The following is a 17,222-nucleotide window of genomic DNA, read 5'->3' as shown; positions in this document are numbered from 1 at the left end:
GCTGTTGGACTGCATTCTCCCCAAGGGATGCCCCGATACTTGCCTGCCACATCTTGGGTGTTGTGTTTAGTAGTGGAGTTCCCTTCTGCAGGGGAGAATTCACTGGGTGTTGTCACTAGTGGGTGCTCCGGGGCTCCACCTCCTCTACACCCCAGCCATGAACCAGCCTGTTGGGACGGCTGGATGATGAGTGTCCGACCCTGCTTCAGCATGACATCCCAATCTCCTACTCTCTCTGGCCCTCAGTGTCCTGTTGGCACGTCAACTCTGCACACTGCTTTCTTCTCAAGGGCTATAGTTAGAGCTCTGCTGGGTCTCTTGCTGGCCTCACCCTGCAGTGGTCAGGAGGCCCTGGTTGGCACAGGGAGGGATCCCACAGCTCCTTCCTTGCTACCTTCCCCCAGCTGTTTCCTTGCTGCTGGCTTTTATCCCAGCTGGGCAGCATTCACTGATGACGTCAATCTTCTGCGCCAGCTCCAGCAGCTTAGAAAAGCAACTGACAAAATGCATGGGGTTTTCTTCCCTTCATAACTCATCTGGTCTGGCTGTCCCTGTTGGGGTGAGCTTGCCCCGTTACTGGGGGTTTTTCCCTTGGCATCGCAGCGGGTTGTGCCCACCACGACCCATTCTGCAGGAGGAGTATTCTGCCCCTCTCTTGTCGTCCCCCTGGAACACTTGAAATAAAATTATGTCTTTAATATTAGACATCTGGATGTGTCAAAAACACAAAGTTAGTTTTCTAGTACCCAGAACGTGGCAGCATGAGTAAAAACTAAAACGAAATAGATATTTCCCTCTTTAATGTCTACTATGAAATATTCACTGTGTTGCCAGTAATAATTGAACATGTGGGAATTCAGTTACTGTTATTAATAATAAAAGATCCTAGAAAAATATATGATGTAATGAATGGCTGTACAAGTCTAAAAATAGTGACAGTTCTGAGGTGTTGTGGTAATGTTTTTTAGCCAGCAAGAAAGATTTTAAGGCACGCTGGCAGCAATTTACAATGATAAAGTGCCATTACACAGCTTGAAGTATAGGGCTAGATATGTAAAGAAGTATGGACTCGGAGTTTACAATGAAACCCAGTAAAAGCAGAATGGTGGAATGTAATATTTTAGCTATTAATCATGTTTTGGTTGATGTTGCTTGAGGTACCTTGTAGTATATTGTCAGTTCATATAATAAAGTTCTTATTTTCCTGGGAAACTTGCCCCACAGGATACAACATAAACCATCAATCAGCAATCAACAAATACATAAGCAATAAAGGGTTAGCTTACACTCCTCAGTGTTTTCCCATACCCTGAGAGAGTGCTCTGGCCCAGTGCTGCAGCTTGATGCCATGCAGCCTTTTTTCTCCCTCTCACCTGTCTTTCCTGGAAACTTTTAACTTCCTCTGGACCAGCCAAGTATCCTCATCATCTGGCCCAGTCCTCCTAGGTGGGCCTGCAATCATTTTCTTGCCACCTGTATCTGAGCTGCAGCCTGAGGCAAGCTGCCTGCCACATACTTCTCATCAAAACTCAGTGTCTTTTGAATGACAAAACTAGAGGTGCTATTGGCTTTTTTTTAAATTAACATAACACTTATAAAACATTAAGACTGAATTTTAAAGAAGATGTCTGGCACAATATACTTGGCCCATTCTGTTGTGCCTAGCTAGTGAATCACGTTTGTATTGTCAATGCAAGGTTATGAAGGTGATAATAGTGTCAAAAGGAAAGAATGTTAGTTCAAGTCAAGGCAGATGATAAAAGATTGTGAAGACAGTAACAAAATGATTCTGGTGTGAAGCAGTGTGGGAGACTATATAACCATGTCAAAATAAAATTTTGTCAGCACAAACCTATAGAAAAAAAATGTATCAAGATAATGACAAAACAATTTCAATGTAACTCTGTGGAAACCTTGACTTTACTTCAGGGTGATTAAATTAGCTGAGAATTTTCATGTTGCAACCCTATAGAAGTTTTCTTGACAGATTTTCAACTATATAGTTCATCTGGGGAAACAATAGCTTCCTTTTTCACCTTGCCACATGGACTGGAAGAAACATCTCAGCATTGCTTACAGTTCTGAAAAATGTTGTTTTACAACAGAAGGAAGGAACCACTGACTGATCTTGGTGTCTGTAAGTGGCAGAGTATTAGTACAAGACAAACTCTTCTTCATCCTTAGCTTCATTCTCCACCAAATAGGAGTGAAGGACCATGAATTTAGAAGCAGATTCTGCTTAACCAACCTCTTTCCTTTTTTGCTGTAAAAATGAAGTGTAACAATACACAAAGGAGTAAGTTGGTGCTTCAGCAAATTTTTGCTGAAGGCCTATGAGAGGTATGGTTGTTTTGATCACAATGAAGGACCCATGAAAAGAAAGGTGGGTAAATAAGGAATTTATTTTTAAAAAAGGAAAAAAAAAACAAGGAAGAGTTCATGCTATAGCTTCATCCTATTGACTACATGGTTCCCAGTGTGGAATAAGACTGCAAGGGAGTCAGAGTATTACATCCCCTGAATCTCCACTTTTGAGGGAGTTTCTTTCTAATAGTCTCATTGGTGGAGTCTCATTGGTGGAGTTTCTTTATAATAGTCTCCTTATGTAGTTGCTTGGGAACTTGACCCTTAAAATTTGATACTTGGACCCCTAGAAACAACAGATATATTCCATAAATCCTGGGATAGCCCCAGAAGCCTACTATTTCTGTAGGACTCAAGAGCCTCACACACTTCATAAGAGATCCATGCCAACTTGACATCGCTGCAAGCTGCAGTTTCAACATTTCTTCAATTTGACAGGACAGCAGACCACAAGTTTGGGAAGGTGGTGAATAAGAGAATAGGAGTATATGCTGTTCACCACAATCATGACTTCTGCATTTAAATCCTTTCTGATAGTAAACACATATGAAAGATAGCTTCTAAGGCAGATGTTAGTCATTGAAACTCCATTACCTCTTACATGCTATAGCTGAATAAGTTTGTGCCTCATGGGATTTTGTAAAATAAAATTCCCAAGCATTATTATGTGTTTATGATTTAGAAAAATCTTGACACATGAAATGTGTTTCTATAAAGTAAAATAAACAAACAAACAATCTCCAACAATATTGACAATTCTGTTTAAGAAAAAAATGGAAATCAAAGTGAAAAAAAAATGTCATAGATACCTTCAGTTAAATGTGAGCACATCTTAAACATTTCCAGACAATCTGGAAAACAATACAAATAAGACAGAGGCAAAATAGAGTATTGAAACATAAAACTAAGAAACTGAAGTAAGATTAAATCATGTTCATCTCACTGGTAAAAGTAACAGTTATTCTAGGTTGAAACAGTATCGTGACACAAAGTAGTAGAGACTGCAAGGTTGCTTTAAGTTGCTTTCCACATGGATTCTGCTCTTGGTGTGCATATGTCCTCCTTCATGCAAGATCAGATTCTTTTTGAGTATCAGTATTTGGTTCTGATTCCTCTTTGCCATAGCTGAGGGAAGATAGGACATGACAACCACAATTACTACCACCTCAGGTTCTTCCTTCCAGGGTAGGTGTAAGATAGAACACCAGCAGTGTTGAGGTCTCTTCTGTGAGAGCTTAACTCAACCTCTATTTTTAGCATTAGAACTATTTCTTTTTCATGGCCCATTGACTCAAAAGAGATTCCTATCTACCTTCTAGCTAGAGATAGCTACATAATCATCACCGAAAATGGTATTAGTGTGGACAAGAACTTGGAGAAGAGAGCTGTGATTTATCTTGCTGTAACCAGGGCTCTTTGAGATGAAGCGCTCAAATAAAAAACATCAGTCATGACAGCTGTCAATAGCACCTCTCCCTGTGCTCAGTGTTCTCATATAGGTTCTTTGTTTTCAGATGCTGTGGTTCCTGTTTTTCATTCTTTTTTATGCATTCATTTGACCCCTGGGCTCCATAAGCTCACTTGCCAATGGGCAGGCCTTTTGTGATGTGTGGGCTTAGACTCAATCCCTAGAATTCTGTAGATGATGCAGGCCAGCATCTTTCCTTGAAACTATGAAACTGCAAATACAAAGATGTGATTTTTTTGTGTTAGTTTTTCCATTGGCCTTGTGGCAGGCCAGTAGGGGGTGCTCTTGCACTGAGCCATGTACCTCACTGTGCCCAACCACCTTCCAGGCTCTGAGTGCCACCCTGGGGGCACCTCACGTCTGGCCGATCCCCTTTCTGGAGCACATCCACTAGCCTGGGGGATCCCCTTTCTGGAGCACATCCACTAGCCTGGGGGTACACCTGCCACCACCCAAGGATGGGCTTGATTCTGGCATGATGTCCCCCAGGAAACACAGGCCTAGTAGCCCTCAAGGGTACTTGACTCACTTCAAGAACTTGGGATACTTCCCTCAGTTGGAAGCACAAGTAGTGGTCTCCCTTAGTCAGCCAAACCAAGGGGACCCCAAGGCATAATCTAGATCCACTCCCAATAAGTCTCCCACACTAGGTACAAAGGAGAACTTTATTGGTTACAAAGAGTAGGGTTGGAATAGGGCACAGAGTTGAGTAGTATCAGAGAAAACCCACAGAGCAAACAAGGTGGCTGGAGTAGCCTTTGATCACACATCTGAGTTACTGCAAGCTATATATCTAGTTAGATCTCAGGTAGCTTACTCACAAGTATCCAGAGGCAGGTGGAGATTCCCTCTGGAGGCAGGCAGCTCATTAATCATGAGTTTTGAGAGAGAGAGAGCAAGTTTCAGATGGTCTAGCTCTTCTCTTTCTCTGAGTTTTCATCATGGCTACTGCCCCTCCTCCTGGGCAGTCCTAAACTTATGACCTCATTTACCTGGTCCAATGGAGGCCAGCATCTGTTGGCTGCCAGCCAGCCAATTTGAAATGTATCACTGGTTGCTGAGTAGACGGGCAGCCTGTCGCAGAGCACTTAGGTGCCCTGCTCCTATTGCAAGGGGAAACTGCTAGGGAAAGAACCGTAGCAGTAAGTAAGGAGCCCAGCTGTTGGTCACTAGGGCAACTGGAGTTAGATAGTGACCCATACCTGCCAGCGGTCAGCTGACTGAAAGGGGCAGGGCCTGGCTCCCATATAAACCCTAGGGCTGAGGCCAGGAGGGCAGTTCCCTGCCAGCAGCCAAGGGGGAAGCAGCTCTGCTGGAGCAGACAAAGGGGAGAGGCCTGACTGCACCATCAGCCAGATACTAGTGAGAGATGGAGCACCCTTGGGGTGGCTTGAAAGATGTTTTAGCCAAACAGCTTGAGTTTATATTATAGCCCAAGGCCTTGTGTTTTGGTTGCTGTTTTCACTGGTGGCTTGGGTGAGGCTATAAAGGGATGGAGGAGGCCTCATAGGGGACTTATGGCAGCGTGGAGACCCCAGCCCCAGAGAAGGGGGCAGTGACCAAAGAAAGCCAGAAGGAAGCAGTATTGGGAGCGCACCAACCTCGAGCGCTCAGTAAGGCAGAGTGAGACAAGGTCATAGAGAACCCGAGCGCCAGAGAGGGCAGTGAGACAATAGGGGCTGAGGAGAACCCAGTGAGAACAGGAGGGCTAAAATGTAAACAGGCCCAGACCAAACAACGTCAGTTCCATCTGCGAGGCTTGGGGTGTAGTAAAGGGGTGGCTGGAGCCACACATAGCCCATAAGGCTAGGGTGCCCTGAAACACCCGTTGTGTTAGTTATCTTGAAGCAGGACCCACCAGGGGTCCAGGAGTCCATGAGGCCAGAGTGTACAGCGAGTCATGACCAAGAGGGCGTAAAGGCAGCCTCCCATCTATATATTCCATCGAAGACGTGGCGGACGAGAATCAAGGGTGTCCTTTGGGCCAACTTTGCATGGGAAGGGGGCCTTGGGGAGATCACGGCCCTCCTGCAGGACCCCGTGCTGTGACACAGTCTCTAGTCGACCAGGGCGCCCATGCCCCTCACCCAGGTATATGATGCCAGTCACGTTTTCCCCCTCCTTCAGGAATGTATCCAGCTCAGGTTACCTAAAGAAATAGGGTAAGGTGTGTACCCTTTGCAGGGCCCATACTAACCAAATTGTCACAGAGCAGAGTTTTTGGGGAGAACCAGAGGTGGCCTTCTGCTACAGGCCTCAAGTTGTATATGTCCATGAAGAAGACTTTGTGGCAATAAAGTGGATCACACCACTCCATGGAAGGCTTTAGAAGGAGAAAATATTGAGAACTAATACATTTTAGAAAATTCTAAATATTACCCAGTATTCTGTAATCTTTCTGGGTCAGAAGCAAACGTCTTATCTACCAGAAAGGGAGGAGGTAGGCTTCACCTTCTAACAGTACAATGTTTTTGTTTTTGTCCCCAAAGGTACAGGTTAATTAGACCTTTATTGTGTCATCTGTCCAGGATTAGCTATTGTCCATTTGTGCCAATATAATTTTGGGAGGGAGAAAATCCATATGAGGTGAGGAAAGAAAGGAATATCCCTACACAAGTTTTGCTTTACTTTTTCAATTCACAATTATATGATAGCTGACCAGAAGTTTGGAAAACTACATACAGAGTGAGTAGAGAAGGACTGTGACAAAATGGCAATTGATCATATTGCATTTACACCACATGCGTGCTTATCTACAATATCTGTGTGTATAGACAGATGTATACAGATTAATATAAATGGTCAGCCATTACTATCACAGAGAAACAGCAAGCCTAAAAGATTCCCAGACTCAAATCTGCTCAACTTTCAAAGACAATATCAGGACTATTCATACCACAAATACCATCTGTTTTCAAGCATGGAGCTGCTGTCCTTCATATGCGACTTTCTGTGACGTGTAATCCAGCCATTTCACAAAGCACCTATGTATCTTAAAAATACCATCATTTTAGATTATCAAACCTTTAAATTTTATATTCCATTGCGCAGGCAAGCAGTTGAAAAGTTAAGGGTGAGTGCTATTACAGGTGAAAGCTGTTGGGTTTTAAGTAAGGATCACTGAGTAAAATTTCTAAGTTCTTTAAAGAGTCTATATGCCTAATTCTTAGAATGAACACCAAGTTTGAAACATTGCCAGATGCAGAAGTGCAAATTGCATCTTCCTGCTTACGGCTGAACACCTACCGACATAGGCATGTACTTAAAGCACAACAGTAAAGTACTGCATATTTTTGAGTGCATGGCTTTCTCATATCTTATTTCAAAATAAAATTCCTCTGAAGTATACTGTTTTCATGGAGACTCTGGTTTTGGCAAGTCCGGGTGTCTGAAGGGAAACAATTTATGAATTATCCAATAATTAAACAATTATTAAAATCTCAAGGTTTTTTGTTTGCTTATTTGTTTGGCTCTAACTAAAAACAACAACAAACACCAATGTACATCTCTAAACAAAAATCAAGTGGGAAATTTTAGCCAGAAAGTTTGTAGGTTTCTTTTGGTTTTTTTAGAAAGTTATGAACAATGACAAGTGTTATTAGATTAGAATGACCATCAGAACCTTATGATCTGTGTTATGACATTATAACACCTGATCTTTCTGGGGGACCATACTACAGTCTTGAAACAATTTACTATTCAATTGAAGTGCTATTGCTCTTCTCTTAATCATATGCCTGGTACATTTGTACAGAGGGATATCAACCAAAATCTGGGCTTCACCCCTCCCCCAGCTGGGTCTGAATGTTGTGGCTTGAACTCTAATCTAATTAATTTTATCTAATATTATGAATGTACTAATCATAGCCTCACCAGTGCAACTGAATTCTATTTTTGCCCTTAAATGGATTTATCTTCTGTTAGTTAAGAAAATTGTAGCATATCCTCCCCAAGATTTATACACCTTACTCTTATTTTTTGAGAATTCACAAGAAAATTTCTTAATTGGTTTCTGAATTAAAATGAATGAAAAACTTAAAAATATGTATTAGCTTTATCGGTTTTTAGACCAAATTATCTTAATAGAATAAATCAGCGTCTTCAATCAGTGAAATCTTGTGCATATGATGTATATTAAATGAGGGGCAAAAATCCAGAAAAAAAAATGTATATGGCTGTAAAGATTAGTTCAGTCTAATCTGGGGTGATAAACACTTAAATGATTGGGTCATAATTGCCTGGTTTCACATCAAGAAGGAGTTTGTGTTTTTTGGTTGCCCTCACAATGCATTTCCATATTCTACCATGTTTGGATATTTTAAAGTGTGACTTTAACACACTTAATTTTGTAATACCTAAATTTGGAATTAGAATGGCCCTGTAGCATTTTGTCTCCTACATTAGCAACCCACACTCTTAATCTTACCTCCACCTCAATGTAGTTTTGTCTTGAATTATTTTTGAATGTTAACTTTTGATCCTGTGTCAGTCCTCTCCGTCAGTTTCACTCTGGGTAGAGAGAAAACAGAGTTTTTGAGCCAGTCACAATGGTAGATCTCACCCCAGGCCCAGCACAAGGTCTATATATCATTAAATCTGTCTTAAGCTATCAAAATAGACAATCTGCACAAGACATATGGGTCTGGTGCTTATGCTGAGGAATGAAATGCACCATTTCTTCTGCTCTCCCTTCCTCCTGTGTTCATGGTTTCTGAGGCTGTGGACAGATGTTACTTTGTAGTGCAAGAAATGCCTTTGTAGGGCTACAAAAGTTAAAACGACAGAAGTGCAAGTCTTCTGTAGTGTTACAAAAATGCTAGAAGCTCTATAAAACATTTCTGAATGAAACAAGAATTTTTCTGTGTTGCAACATTTTGTAGCACCACATGTAATGTGTACAGTGTACTGTAGTGCTTTCGGGGTTCCTGGTCCCCCAGCATCCCACAGTGCTCTGCTCTACCCCTCACTCTCCAAGGGAGGAGGGAAGGAGATGGGGGAGGACAGTCACCAGTGTTGCCTGGGTGCTGAGTGCACTAAGTGACAGCCCACTGCTCCACTGTGGAGGTGGAAGGCTGTCAGTGAGTGGGGTAAATGATAGGCTCCCCTCCCCTAGCACAGCAACAGGGCCAAGCAACTCCTTTTTATTTCCTGGCTGGAAAGCATGGCACTGAATAGTTTCATAGAGACTTTGTAGTGCTTCAGCTAGGGTGGGGGGCAGGGGAGAAAGGGGAGGCATGTCTGTGTGTTTGTCCACCCCTCATAAAGCTGTATTTTAGTATTACTTCAAAATGCTACAGCACTCGTAGCATTTGAAATGCATGAGAGTAGAAGTGTAAGCCATGTTATGTTTATATATCAAACAATCCATGAAAAATGTCAGGAATTGTTCTCCAAGGCCTTTTCCCATACATATTTCCATAGGGAAGGAGAGGCAGACCTAAGACAAGTTTGTATAGTTCTTATATTTCACTGTCCTTGTGTTCACAGAAGCAGAAGAAAGATTATTATTTGGTAAACTACCTCAATAGGCTCTGTGGAGTAGGAACTGTCTTGCTGTGCAGGACACTGGGGTCCTGGTTCATGACTAGGGCTCCTAAGAGCTGTGACAATACTACTGTTTCTGTTGCTGCTCCTGTTACTACTAGTTAAAGAGAAAAGGAGAGTAATAATGCATTGTATAATCGTAATTTAAGCAGGGAAAATTTAGAAAGTGTTTATGTTGTACATTCCTTTGATTGGCTCAATGTCAAAGTTCACAGGTTGCAGAGGTCACATTCAATAAACCTTTGACTAGCAAAGCTTTTTGATGTGTAAGAGCATCTGATGTCCATAAAATTAGAGAAGGGAAGTGTAGTAGTGGATTAAAATTAAGTTGTGTGACCCAGCTAGTTATCTGTGGGTACCCTGCCAAATCTCTCTGAGTGAGGAGTATACAAAAAGGCAAGGACACCATATGTGTGACACATTAGCCTTCAGTTGTCATTGGTTGATGTTGTAGCATTCCTAAAATGATTTAATTTAAGATGGTGGCTATCACTGATGTGGAGCAAGGTTGTCAAAATATTCAACTGGCGTCTGTGAACTTGGCACTCTCTGGAGGTAACCAAAATGCTCTAAAACATTTTTGACCGTCGTGACTATAAATCTTTATAGTTTAATTTAGTGTCTTGCCTCTAGGTGGTGTTCATGTCTGAGTATTCCTGTAAAAACTGCATTGCGAATTTATTTTATAATCACGCAGGACGTTGGGAGTAAAATTTAATCTTCAAGCATTGCAAGCTAACAGCTTAGCTCTTCCTACACTGACTCTTTCAACATAAGTCACAGAAGCTTGCCTTTTCCAAGCACTAGTAAAGCTCTGCCACTCCTAGTAAATGTAGACTGGGCATATATATTTATTACCATGTTATGTCATCTGCTGATGAGAGGGATCAGATGTTATGGTAGTAAAAATCCCAACATTCTGTCCATAGTAGCATGGGCACCTGTGTAGATCTGAACAACCATAAAGGGTTCCCTACATACAGGACTATTGGCTGGTATTGGTGAGTGGAACAAAACAAAGCTCAGGTTCTTCTCCACATCCCAGAGAGTCATTCAGAAATACCCACATTCCTGCAGAATCTTAACACTCCAGGGGAAAGCTGCTCCAGACAAGCTACACCAAAGTACAGTACAAAATGCAAAAATGTCTCCTTTGCCTGATGAAGGGCATCTGAGCCCAAAGGCTTGCAAAGAAAAAAAAATGTTTTTACAACTATTTAGTTGGTCTAATAAAAGAGATCACCTCTGCCCCAAGAGTTTTGTCTGCAAATGTCTATACCACATTCTGTATATAGTTGGCAATATGTTTACTTGTTTTGCTTGTAACTTGCTTGCACTTTCAGCCCTTTTCAAATAGTCTACGATCTGTCTGGCACTAACCATCTCCTTCCCACTATAACTAGGAAGGGGCTGTAGGCAAGGCATTTTCACTGAGGTATCTTCACTGCTGAAATTTGTTTGAATTCCCTGGATCCTATAGAGCCTGAAACTGTTGATTAGCACAGCACCCTGCAAACCTTATCTATTTCTTAGGTTTCCAAGGAAGGAGTAGGCTAGCAGGCTGTAGGCATTATAAAGGAGTAGTGATACTTATTATAGGTGTATGAAACTTTGGTTACTGATTTGATTTGGAGAAGATTCAGCCTGATTCGGAGGCTGAATCACCAAATCTGAATCGAATCAGGAAGAAAAAAACCCTTCCTTGCAATTTGGAAAAGATTCGGAAAAAGATTCAGAAGGCAGTCTTTCAGGGGAACAGACACTGAGAAGAGGGAGGGTGTGCAGGTGGGGAAAGACTGACATCTGTAGCTGGCCAGTGACTGTGATCTTTCCCTGAGTCCCCTTCCAATCACAGTGCTCTGGTGGAGGGACGTAGAAACAGCATATAAGTCTCTGTCTGCAGCCTTTCTGTCCCTTTTATGAGCTGTTTCTGCCTGAGCAACAGCATCTGTAAGGTACTACTGGACTGGCTTGGCTTCAGGTCTCCTGCCACTTTCTGTTCTTGAAAAGGATTGGATACAGCTTACTAATTACCCTTGACTAGACTCCCTCTACTTATCCCTATCCAATCCATTTCTTTCAATTTATTCTTCCCCCGCAAACCTCTTATTTGTTCTTGTTATATTTTTCCCCCCCACACATTAAAAGAAAGCTGTGTTTTCTTGGCAGTGTGATCCATCGCTGTGCAGGAAAGCACATACATTTCGCACACTCACACACACACACAGAGAAGGAGAAGAGATATTAATATTATTAATTATACACACATACAGTAAACACAACAGAGAAGTAGTCAGACACATACAGTTATCAGAGAAGAAGAGATATTATTAGTTAGCTACACACACACAGGGAAGAAGAGATATTGGGTCGGACCCAGAAGGTTGTGATTGATGGCAGTCACTCATCATGGTGCCCTGTGACCAGTGGGGTCCCTCAAGGCTCTGTCCTGGGACCCATACTGTTCAACATCTTCATTAATGATGTGGACATTGGAGTCAGGAGTGGACTGGCCAAATTCGCCGATGACACCAAACTTTGGGGCAAAGCATCCACGCCAGAAGATAGGCGGGTGATCCAGGCTGACCTGGACAAGCTCAGCAAATGGGCAGACGAGAACCTCATGGTGTTTAACACCGAAAAATGCAAGGTTCTCCACCTTGGGAGGAAAAACCTGCAGCACACTTATAGGCTCGACAGTGCTACGTTGGTTAGCACTACAGAAGAAAGAGACTTGGGGGTCATCATTGACCACAAGATGAACATGAGCCTGCAATGCGATTTTGCGGCTAGTAAAGCGACCAAAATGCTGGCGTGCATCCATAGATGCTTCTCGAGCAAATCCTGGGACGTCATTCTCCCCTTGTACTCGGCCTTGGTGAGGACGAAGCTGGAGTACTGCGTCCAGTTTTGGGCTCCACAATTCAAAAAGGATGTGGAGAAGCTTGAGAGAGTCCAGAGGAGAGCCACGCGCATGATCAGAGGTCAGGAAAACAGATCTTACGATGACAGGCTGAGAGCCATGGGACTCTTTAGCCTGGAAAAGCGCAGGCTCAGGGGTGATCTGATGGCCACCTATAAGTTTATCAGGGGTAACCACCAGGATCTGGGGGAACGTCTGTTCACCAGAGCGCCTCAAGGGATGACAAGGTCGAACGGTCACAAACTCCTGCAAGACCGTTTCAGGCTGGACATAAGGAAGAATTTCTTTACTGTCCGAGCCCCCAAGGTCTGGAACAGTCTGCCAGAGGAGGTGGTTCAAGCACCTACATTGAACACCTTCAAGAGTAAATTGGATGCTTATCTTGCTGGGATCCTATGACCCCAGCTGACTTCCTGCTCTTTGGGCAGGGGGCTGCACTCGATGATCTCCCGAGGTCCCTTCCAGCCCTAATGTCTATGAAATCTATGAAAATATTACAGCTGTATATACACAGACACATTTTCCAGCATAGGAAATATTGATATGATGCTGGAAAGCCAGTGCCAGGTCTTCTAGCAGGGGAGGGAGAGGGTCTAGAGGAGGTAGGGAAAAAGCTGCAAGTCCATGTTCCCCACCCCTACCTCCCTGCCAAACATAGATGCATCCTCTTTCCTGGCACCATTGAGTCTTCTGCTGCCAGTAGGAGCATGGAGGTGGGAGCAGTACCTGTCCCTGCATCTGCAACAACTCCCAGAAATAGCCACCAGCAGCAGAATGACACCAGAATAACACCAGAAATAGCCACCACCAGCAGAATGACAGTCTCCTGTCTCTTCCACCCCAATTTCATTTCACACACATTTTGCAGCACACCAAACATCATGAAGTGCACTGGAAAGGCAGGTGCCAGGTCTTCTGGCAGGGGAGAGAGAGGAGGCAAAGGGAGAGCTGCAAGTTCCACCCCCCCCCAACATAGACACACCCTCTTTCCTGGCAGTGAGAAGTTTTCTGCTGCCAGTGGGAGAAAGGAGGTGGGAGCTGTGTCTGCATCTGCAGCACCACCAGTAACACCAGTACCCACAACCACCAGCAGCATAACATTCTCCACTCCAATTTCAGTTGCCAGCGTGAGCCTCCCAGTTGCAGAGGAGCAGCTGGATCTGGAAGCAAGGGACCTGAGCACCCTAGCAAAAGAAATTCTGGGGAACGAGGGGAAATCTGAGTTTGTTCTCCACACCTCTCAAAGTTCCCCTAGAGACAGGTCTCCTTCCCCAAAAGGAAGTTCAGAAGAGGCTGAGGTTGAGGTTGAGGTTGAGGTTGTGGAGGCAAGTGGCTGAGCTGAGTCAGCTCCCCTTGTTGTTGTGCCTCTGCCTGCTGAGGAAGGGGATAAGGCAGGATACCCACACTCAACCCAGAAGCAGGGGTGGGGGGTAGTGTATTGTGGGATCATTTTGAGGTGCCAGATGATCTCAAGTATGCTATCCGCCAGCACTGCCAAAGGCAGATCACATTGGAGCAAGAAGGTGAAACACAGCACCACCGTGGCAATGCTGCCTCATCTCAGGAGGCAGCACACCCTTGCCCTTGTTCCTCCTCAGCATGGAACCAATGGGAGGATGCCCAAAGGGAAGTCCTCCTCTCACTCCAAAGCCCCTATCCCCAAGGAGCAGATGCCACCCTCCTCATTCCATCCACACCTATTTCCATGAGGTTTTTTTAAAATCATTTTGAGCTACAGGTGGCACTCACTGCATCACTAGCCAGCAGGGGAAGAACATCTCCCTGCTGTGCTCCCATGCCAGAACAAACTTGGAGGTATGGGTTGGGGCTATGGGGAAGGAGAAGGCCCCATTTCCTGGGTACGACCACTAAAACTGCACCCTGCCAAGGCTGGGAGGCCTGGTGGGACCTGCCAGTGGCGCAGCAGCCCCAGGAAGTGCCGGAACTGAGAATGTCCCTGGTTAAAGGCAGGTAGGAGGTGCCTTATAACCTCCAGCTACGTGCCTTATAACCTCCAGCTACCACACACCTGCACAGTTCTGGCCGGGAAAAGCCCAAATCGCTAAGATCTTTAAGAGGCCTGAGGCTTGCTGGTTGTAGTGGAGTTGTGAGGTTCCAGGTGAGCTCAGTTTTAAAACACTTTGTCAGGCTGAGGAAGCACCTGCAGTTGGGGTGTGTGTATGTGTGAGTATGTGTGTGCATGCTCTTCCTGGGTGGAAGGAATAGTAAAGAAGCCAGAGGCTGGCATGCAATGCAGGCAAGAAAGACAGTGAAAATGTAAATGGAGGCATTAGGGGGTGAGAGACAAGCTTGCAGGATTGGGAAAGGGGAAGTAACAGGTAAAAGTGGAGCTGTACCTGAGAAGTCAGATGTCAGACAGGTTGTAGTGTGTCATAAAATCCAATGTCTATATTGAGTCCATGAGTTTCTGTATCTAGGAGGTTGATTAAGTGAAGTTCATAGGCCCATCTGTGAAAAGTGGTTTGTAACTTCCCTTTGAGGATCAGGACTGAGAGACTGGAGACAGAATGGTTTTCTTGTGAGAAATGTGCTCCCACAGGTAGTTGGGTATTCTTGTCTATAATAGATTCTGGTGCAGTTTTTCAGGATACTGGAGATATGTTGGCAGGTTTTGCATGTCTTGCCATGGCATGGTCTGGATCCATTCGGTGTGTTTTGGGCTGTAGGAAGTTGGCTTCTGGTGATCAGGTTAACGAGGTTTGGTGCTTGTTTGAATTTACAAACCACTTTTCACAGACAGGTCTATGAACTTTGCTTAATCAACCTCCTAGATACAGAAACTCATGGACTCAATATAGACATTGGATTTATGACACACTACAACCTGCCTGACATTTGACCCCCCAGGTAGCAGCAGGGACCTCTCCACTTTTACTTGTTACTTCCCCCTTCCCGCTTCTGTCGCGCTTCTCTCACCCCATAATGCCTCCATTTACATTTTCACTATCTGGCTTTTTCGCCTGCATTGCATGCCAGCCTCTGGATTCTTTACTATTGCTTCTATCCAGGAAGAGCACACACACCAACTAAATGCTTCCTCAGCCTGACAAACAGTTTTTAAAATCGAAAGTTTGCAAAAAAGAATTTCTCCAACTATTCCGTTGGTCTAATAAAAGATACTAGACTGACCCTGAGAACCTTGTTGGGGCTGTGTCCTTAGACCAACACATGTACAACCTACACTCCTTAAAACACACAAGTGACACAAGTTTTGCTTTCAACAGTTTGAGGTGCAGTTTCACAGAAACCCCTGCACCATTCTGCCTGAAACCTGGCAGGCCACCCTCATGCCTACATGAGGAGTGATGTATGTGATAGGACAGGGTGGCCATTTAATGCCCTGCTGTCAGAGCTGGAGGCGGCAGTTGATTTTCTCACCAGCCAGCAGGGGAAGAACATCTCCCTGCTGAGCTCCCGTGCCAGGAAGAATTTGGACGTATAATGGCTGGGACTATATGGGGAGGAGGAGGTTCCACATCATCCTGGGCATGACCTAAAACTTCACCCTGCCAGGGTCAGGAGGCCTGGGTGGAACTGCGGGTGGTGCAGCAACCCCAGGGAATTCCAGGACCACAAACTTTCCTGGTGAAAGGCGGCTAGGAGCAGGAGGCACCTGGTAACCTCCAGCCATTGCACAGTCCTGGCTGGGGAAAGCCCAGACCTGTAAAATCTTTGAGAGGCTTGAGGCTTATTGGTTGCAGTGGAGTTGTGAGGGTGAGAACAGGGGTTACCATCCCTGCAATTTTTATCCCGCTGCACCTTAACACACACACAGACACACGTCATGAGTTTTGCTTGTCATCTCCTTGAGGTGCAGTTTCCCAGAAACCCCTACACCAATCCCTTGAAACTTGGCAAGCCTCATGCCCTCAGAAGGGGCTACCATCCCTATTGTTTTCATCCAAATCTGCCCCAAAATGGCAAAGCTATAGGCATTTCAGTTATTCCCTATTATAGACTATGGCCGAATCTCCAAATCTCTCCAAATCAGTGCCGAATCTTCTGAAGCTGATTTGGCCAAATCATTTCAGGACAGTGATCCAAATCTCTGAATGGAATCACTGTACTTCAAATCAGCTGAATCCGAATTGAATAATTCCCTAGTTGCACAGGCCTAATACTTATTAAACCCGAGGGAAAAGAGTGAAGAGAGGTTGGCATTTTGTATGATCAGTTTATATTTTACATGAATGTTAAGGCAAAAAGGACTTTTTAGAAATCCTAATAAATACCTAGAGTTGTTGTTCCATTGAACTCCAGGAAAATTTTGCTATTGACTTGAGTATGTGTAAATTGAGTATGCTGTAACAGTAATGATGATTACTCATAAAATCACAATAAATACATTAATATACACATTTATTTGAAGTACTCTATTAATGATAGTCAAATTAGGAATTCATTAGGACCATTCATTTAGCATAGATTTTTTTTTCACACTCTGTACTACACTTTTGGAAGTTCTACTAACTGTGGTCTATCATTCTGCCTAAAGTAGAACAGTTTTATTAATAAGTGTCATCTGGTAGTAATGTTACAGGTTAAAGGATAGTAAAACACTTCCACTCTTATTTTGTTCTTCTAGAGGTTTGTAATTCAGCTTTTATTGTTTGCTACAACCTAAAAACTATGGTGCACATTCTGGCATCTGGGGATTTATTAAAAGTTCCATTTAAAAAAAGAAACAGGGAACTAGGTGCTTCAGAAAAATCACACTGAGAGATGTCTTATGTTATTGGTTAGCATCTTGTTCAGGTTAGTAGTGACTTAGTGGCTGCCTATAGATGTGCTCATTCATGTTCTAATTAGAATGCATCAGAGCAGACTCAATTAATCAAGTCTGCTCTGCATTCTAATTAGAATGCTCTAGCATTGCCTCACTGTCATGTGCATTAAGCCCCC

The 17,222-nt window shown here is 43.8% G+C and overlaps 1 long non-coding RNA gene across 1 annotated transcript in view; it reads right to left on the bottom strand.

The window, feature by feature from the left end:
- Positions 1-6,652: 6,652 nt before the first annotated feature.
- Positions 6,653-17,222, bottom strand: part of LOC149858227 (uncharacterized) — a 65,830-nt gene continuing 55,260 nt past the window's right edge. Inside the window, exons 3-4 of the long non-coding RNA XR_016443943.1 lie at positions 8,259-8,341; positions 6,653-6,824 (exon numbers count right to left, since the gene is read on the bottom strand). This is a non-coding gene — a long non-coding RNA (uncharacterized LOC149858227). The remainder of the gene's footprint in view (positions 6,825-8,258; positions 8,342-17,222) is intronic.

This window comes from Crocodylus siamensis, chromosome 8 (assembly GCF_052110815.1).
Source record: "Crocodylus siamensis isolate JL-2025a chromosome 8, ASM5211081v1, whole genome shotgun sequence".
Classification (NCBI taxonomy): Eukaryota; Metazoa; Chordata; order Crocodylia; family Crocodylidae; genus Crocodylus; species Crocodylus siamensis.
This window is presented reverse-complemented; position numbering and strand designations above follow the sequence as displayed.